This window comes from Mesoplodon densirostris, chromosome 16 (assembly GCF_025265405.1).
Source record: "Mesoplodon densirostris isolate mMesDen1 chromosome 16, mMesDen1 primary haplotype, whole genome shotgun sequence".
NCBI lineage: Eukaryota > Metazoa > Chordata > Mammalia > Artiodactyla > Ziphiidae > Mesoplodon > Mesoplodon densirostris.
The window spans coordinates 44517433-44523982 of record NC_082676.1 but is presented as its reverse complement, the minus strand read 5'-3'; positions in this window follow the sequence as shown (position 1 = coordinate 44523982).

Here is a 6550-nt window from a genome sequence, read left to right as displayed (position 1 = left end):
GTCTTAACCACTGGACTGCCAGGGAAGTCCCTTAGCTCAATTTTTTAAAAGAAAAAAAAAAATCTGAGACTGAGGAGGACATTGGGCCAGACCCAGGGACTCAAACAGGTAAAAAAAAAAAGTCCTGCCCTCACAGAGGTTAAATTCTAAGGAAGACAGAAAAACAAAATAACAAAGTGGGAAGGGGGCTAGGAAGTATCAGGGTCAGGGAAGTTGTTGCAGTTTTGGAGAGGGAGGCTGGGCGGGGAATTCTCTAAGAAGATGAGCTTTCATGTGAAAGACTGACAGGAAGCAGATGTGTAACAGCTGCCTGTCTGCTGCTCCCTTCAGAACTCTAGAAAGAAGACAACTTAGACCAAGGAAAGTGACTCAGGTGCTATCTGCTATCCTTGAAGTATTCCAGGAGGGGGAAAAGAAAACACAAAAAGTGAAGTTGATTCTTTTCCTTCCCAACATTCCCTTTCGTTTCTTCTCATTTTGCCCTAGATCGTTTCTTACTTCTCCAATCTCCTGCAAGACTCACCTCTATTCTGCCTTGTCTGTCCTTCCTTTCTTTATCCCAGCGCCATCCAGAGTGGCCAAGAAATGAGGTGGCAGAGGAGGGGGTGAGCAGGTGGTCAGGGGAACTAGCATGCTTCCTTCTATTACATGGAGCCTTGCAGAATGTGAAGGGGTGGCAAGAGCAGGAGGCAGGCAACCCTGGAGGTGACACATTTGGAGATTCAGGAAACATCTGCAGGGCCAGATGGCCCAGATCCCCTAAGAGTGAGAGGATTAAACACGCAGAACCTAGGGAAGAAGCAAAGGCACATGTTGGTTGGTTTTAGTTTTGCATTTTGGTATGCCTCTTTTGTTATAACAGCTTTAATTGAGGTAGAATTCACATACTGTATACTTCACTTAAAGTGGACAATTCTGTGAATTTTAGTCTAATCACAGAGTTGTGCAACCATCACCATAATTTTAGAACATTTTCATCACTCCCCAAATAAACATCCTATCTATCGGGAGTCACTTCTTGTCCGCCCCCTTCCCAATCTCCCCCCTGCCCTTTCACCCCCACCCCTCCCACCTCCCACCCCCTCCACTCTAGGCAACCACTAATGTACTTTCTGTCTCTGTAGATTTGCCTAGGCTGGACATTTTGTATAAATGGCCCACTTTGGTTTTGGTTTTAGTTGGCTTTTTTTTTCCTTTCTTTTTGGAAGGTGGGTGGGTGACCACTGAAGAGTCTTACAAAGGTGGGTTTGGAACATTAGAAGTTGAGAAGCTCTTCCAAGGAGACAAAGGTGACAGAGGAAAAGCAGAAGAGGGAAATAACTTGCTTCTGTTTTATTTTTTATTGCTCTGTTTCTTCTTTGTTAGTCACCCCAAATGTCAGGAGGAGAGGAATCCTAAGTAAATGAAAGTGGGAAGTGCTCCAGATTACATTGTCTGCTTTTATTTCTGTGAACAATTTTTTTAACCTGTTTTAACACAGTTATGCCTTCTCTTTGCCAGCACTGTAAAGTATAAAGGGACCAATCATGGAGTCAAGTCAGGAAACCTGGTTCTTCCCATTAGCAGCCTGACTCAGCTCTTCTCAAAGTTTTTTCTTCCATAAAATGAGGGGGTTAAAGATTATCCCACCTCCTCTCCAGCATCATCTCCTGAGCGGCAGGCAGTCAGCCTTTTCCGTATCTGTTGACAGTCCGTATTTCATTTTTAGGTGCCACCCTAGACTCTTCCTCCGTTCCTGGAACTGCTGGGTACAGAAAGTAAGGAGGATGAGAAGATAGCGATGTAAATTGCTTACAATTTATATAACGGGTCAAATATTTATGAAGAACTTTTATACATGTTACCTGGGCTGTTTCATAGCTAGGGAGGAATACTGGAAGGAACCCCGGGGAACATCTAGTCCAGTCCCTTCACGCCAAGATGAGGAAACAGGCCTAGAAATAGGATATAACTTGTCTAAGGCCAAACAGCAAGTGAGTGCCATAGCGGGGCACTATTCATTTACACTTGAGGAAGCCGGAGCCCAGAGACTTCCATGAAGAATAGGGCCTGTCAGTCGGGGAAGGCTCCTTGGAGGTGATCTAGAATCCAAAACCTCTTTTAACAGCGGTTTAGAAGAGGTGCCGGCCCCGGCCAGGTTTCTCGGAATTTACTGGACCTGGATCCAGACCTACGGTCTCGCACTGTAGCATGAATGAATGTGATCTTAGGGGTTCCTGCAGAGGCACCTCTACTTGGGGCCGGGGCGATTACTCGGGGCGGGGCTCAGGTGTCCTGGCCTTTGAGGTCCCCTTCCCTGGGAGGAGCCTTCAGGATCTCCTCGTAACCCGGCCCGGAGCAGCGGACCGCTCGGGGCGCGGCGCGAGTCCGGGTTGGGGGCGTGGCCCTCAAGCTGCGAACCAATACCAAGCCAGATCGTGAATAAGGGCGGGGTGTCCTCGCTCCGCCCATTTTTCTCAGCTTCCGGAAAGCCGGGCGGTGACCTAGGCAACCGACCTAGAGTAAAACCGCCCCTAGCCAAAATTGCTTCGTACCGCCCCTCTTGGCACAACCAATCGGAAAGTGAAGTCTTTTACTGGGGCAAGAGAAAAAAAAGGACGGCGATTTTTGATTGGTTGGTTGGATGAGTCGGGTACAATCACTGGCGTGACCCTGGGGCTGGGGAGTGGGACCTCGCCCAGGTTGGAAACCGTGAGGCTGAGACATACACTTTCGAGAGGCTGAGCGGAGAAGGAGCTTTGGTGAACTGAAAGTTCCGTGTTTCCAATTCGAAGTAGCTGCTCTCCTAGGTGTGGGCGAAGGTAGTGGGAGACCAAAAACCACCCGATATTGTTAGTTACACTTCTCGGTGGTAGTAGTATTGCGAGGAATACAAGCATTTAATGTTTAAATTGAACATTTATTGAGCGCCTGCTGGGTGCCAGACACTGGTCTAGGTGCTTGGGCTCAGTGAGCAAACCTGGTTATTGCCTTCTTGGAGGTTGTATTCTAACGAGGGGAGATCGTACCTTACGTAGTGTGTTAGAAGATGGGACAAGGCTGTGGGGGAAAAAAAAAAGTAGAGCAAGGGGGGGACTTCCCTGGCGGTCTAGTGGTTAAGACTCCACGCTGCCAACACAGGGTGCGGGTTTGATCCCTGGTCGGGGAACTAAGATCCCACGTGCTGCACAGCCAAAAAAAAATTAAAAAAAAAAAAATGAAAAGACAACTTACAGAATGGGAGAAAATATTTGGAACTCATATATCTGAAGGGACTTGGAGTCGTAATAAATAATGAACTCTTACAATTTAACAATAAAAAGATGAATAACACCCCCCCCCCAAAAAAAAACCAAAAAGTAGAGCAAGGTAAGATGGAGCAGGTTGCATCATTAACGAGGTGGCCAGGTTGGACACCAGTGCAAAAGTGAGATCGGAACAAAGAACTGAAGGAGGCAGGACTGTTTGCCAGTGGGCTATCTGGGAGAGTATCCAAGGCAAGAGGGAACATCTGACTGGTATTACTGAAAAACGGCGAGGAGAAAACTGTGGCTGGAGCGTGTGAGTGAAGGGAGAGTGGTGGGAAACGATTGAGGGGACAGGGAGTACAGATCTTACAGGGTCTTGTATGCTTGGCTTTTGCTTTGAAATAGGGAGCCATTGCAGGGTTCTGGCAGAAGAGTGACATTATGTGACATATTTAAAATAACCCTTCTGGCTGCTGTGTTGCTAATCAATCGAAGATGCAAGGATGGAAGCAAGGAAGTCTGCTAAAAGGTAATTGCAATAATGCATGTTAGGGAATTCCCTGGTGGTCCAGTGGTTAGGACTCCACACTCCTCGGGCTGCCAAGGGCCCAGGTTCATCCCTGGTCGGGGAAATAAGTTCCCACGAGCTGAGCGGCATGGCCAAAAATAAAATAAGGGACTTCCCTGGTGGTCCAGTGGTTAAGACTCCATGCTCCCAATGCAGGGGGCTAGGTTCCATCCCTGGTCAGGGAACTAGATCCTGCATGCCGCAACTAAAGATCCTGCATGCTGCAACTAAGACCCTGTGCAGCCAAATAAATAAATAGACATTAAAATAAAAGCAGCTTGGTTTAAATTAAAAAAAAAAAGCATGCTAGTGTTTAAGAGATGAGGGTAGTTTGGACCAGGGTGGTGGTGGTGTAAGTGGTGAAAAGTGGTCAGATTCTGAATATATTTTGAAGGTAGAGCCCAAAAGGTTTCCCCCAAAATTGGAAATGTGATATGAGATAAGACAGGAATGAAGAATCACTCTAAGGATTGTGGCCTCAACAATGGAAGGAGTCACCATCAATTGACATAGAAAAGGCCGGGGGTGGACCAGACTTGGGGTCTTGGGAAAATCAATATTTACAGGTGGAGTTTTTCAATCAGAGAAACACAGGGGTGACCAGAGCACATAACAGGGTTCAGTTAACTTAGTTGAGAGTCAAGAAAGCTTCCTCTCACCTATGTAAGCTACCCCAGTGATTCTCTAATTAATGATGAGGTCATATCAGAATCACTTGGGAAATCTTTTCAATCTAAACCACGGAGGCAATCTTTATTCCCCCAAATCTTGATTATGGTGAGGGGCAGGGGAAGGAGTGGTGCGAGCAGTGGTGTGTGCAGTCAGTCCAGCAAGGAAGACTGAGGCTGATAAAACAGAGGGAGGGAAGGGTATCTACTCTCTAGTAAAGGGCTCATCTTGTGGAACAACTATTTCCTTCCCCCAAGTTGAAATTTAGCCATCAGGTGACAGGACCAGAGAGAAGCATCCTGTCCAGCCTCTAGAATTTTATTATTTTATTTGTAAAAATGATATAACAATGACGTTAATGGGAGACTTCTGGTTAAATATGGTGGTCTGTAAGCACTTTATCTCTGACTTTTCTTAAAACTCCTTTAAAATGAAAGTAAAGACCTTTTAAACAGGTTGAAGTACACAAGACAAAGAGAACTAGAGAGGAAATGAGAGAAGATAAGAGATAAATAATATTTTTTGAAGCTTGAAAGCATAGAACGCTTTCTGGTAAATGTGGCAGGCTATTCAGAGCAATCTATTCACTGAAAACAATAAAAATGTGGAATAATAATAATAATAAATTTTCTTAAAAGTACTGAAGAACAAAGAAGGAATTATCAGACTAAAATTTAGCTGAAAGTGTGAACCCACAGAGGAACTTGAACACAAACTGCTTTTACCCTGAAAGCATTTGCCAAACTAGATGAACTTTAGCAGGCTTCACAGAACAGAAATTCAAGCCCTGCGTCTGCCCAGTGCTTACTGAGAGACACCCCCTGCCGTGATCGAACAGGAGTAAACCAGGAGCTGAGAGAAGAAACTACTTCTGAGAAGTTGTGATGACAAGCCAGCCCTAGGGTGGATATGTAGCTCCAAATCACCTCACTTGTGTGGTCAAAAGCAAAAACATCAAGCTATAAATTTAAATTGGCTGTCGATTGCCTGTGTTTGGGCACTGGCAGAAGCAAATACAAATCCCCCCAAATCAGTGTTCAAGGAGAATATACTGATAGAAATATCCAGGGATACAGAGAAATAACCAAAAGAAGAAACCAACCTGCAAACATTTCCTATATTGGAATTATCACACCCAAATTATAAAATACCTCTGATTATTATGTTTAAAGAAATAAAACATAGACTTAAAATACCTGCCAAGGAGCAGGAAATAATAACGCCACCAAATGACCAAGCAGACTTGAAAAGAATCAAATAGAACTTTTAAAAATTAAAGGTACAATAACTGAAATTTAAAACTCCTAAAAAAAGAAACAAAAAAAACCTCTTAACCACTTCCCTGGTGCTGCAGTGGTTAAGAATCTGCCTGCCAATTCAGGGGACATGGGTTCTAGCCCTGGTCCGGGAAGATCCCACAGGCTGTGGAGCAACTAAGCCCGTGTGCCACAACTACTGAGCCTGTGCTCTAGAGCCCGCGAGCCACAACTACTGAGCCCTTGCTCCACAACTACTGAAGCCCGCACACCTAGAGCCCGTGTGCCGCAACTACTGAAGCCCGTGCCTAGAGCCCATGCTCCGCAACAAGAGAAGCCACGACAGTGAGAAGCCCACGCACTGCAATGAAGAGCGGCCCCCACTCGCTGCAACTAGAGAAAGCCCACGCACAGCAATGAAGACCCAACGCAGCCAACATAAATAAATAAATAAAGTACAAGTGATGTATTAAGGAAGTGTTCCCAGGAAAAACCAGTAAGGGAGTGAGGTAGGCAGGTTAGCAAGTGTGTTAGCAGCTCTGGGATATAAATAACACCTTAGAGTTTGTCCTACTTCAGGCCAAGGAGCTGGGCTTTTGTACTTCACACCAGTCTTTGGCTATAAGCCCCCTTGGGGGAGGAAGGGCATGGTGACAAGCAGGTTCCCATGGGGAAAGTGGCTCCAGCATTGAGGGCAAGCATCTGAAGGTTGCAGGTGGAAGCTATTGACAGGAATCCTACAGCGTTCCGGCTCACAGCACTGGTGGAAGGGATGTGAGGCTCTGAGGGCTGGACAGTAGTGTTCAATACAATATCCAGGGAAAGCTGGG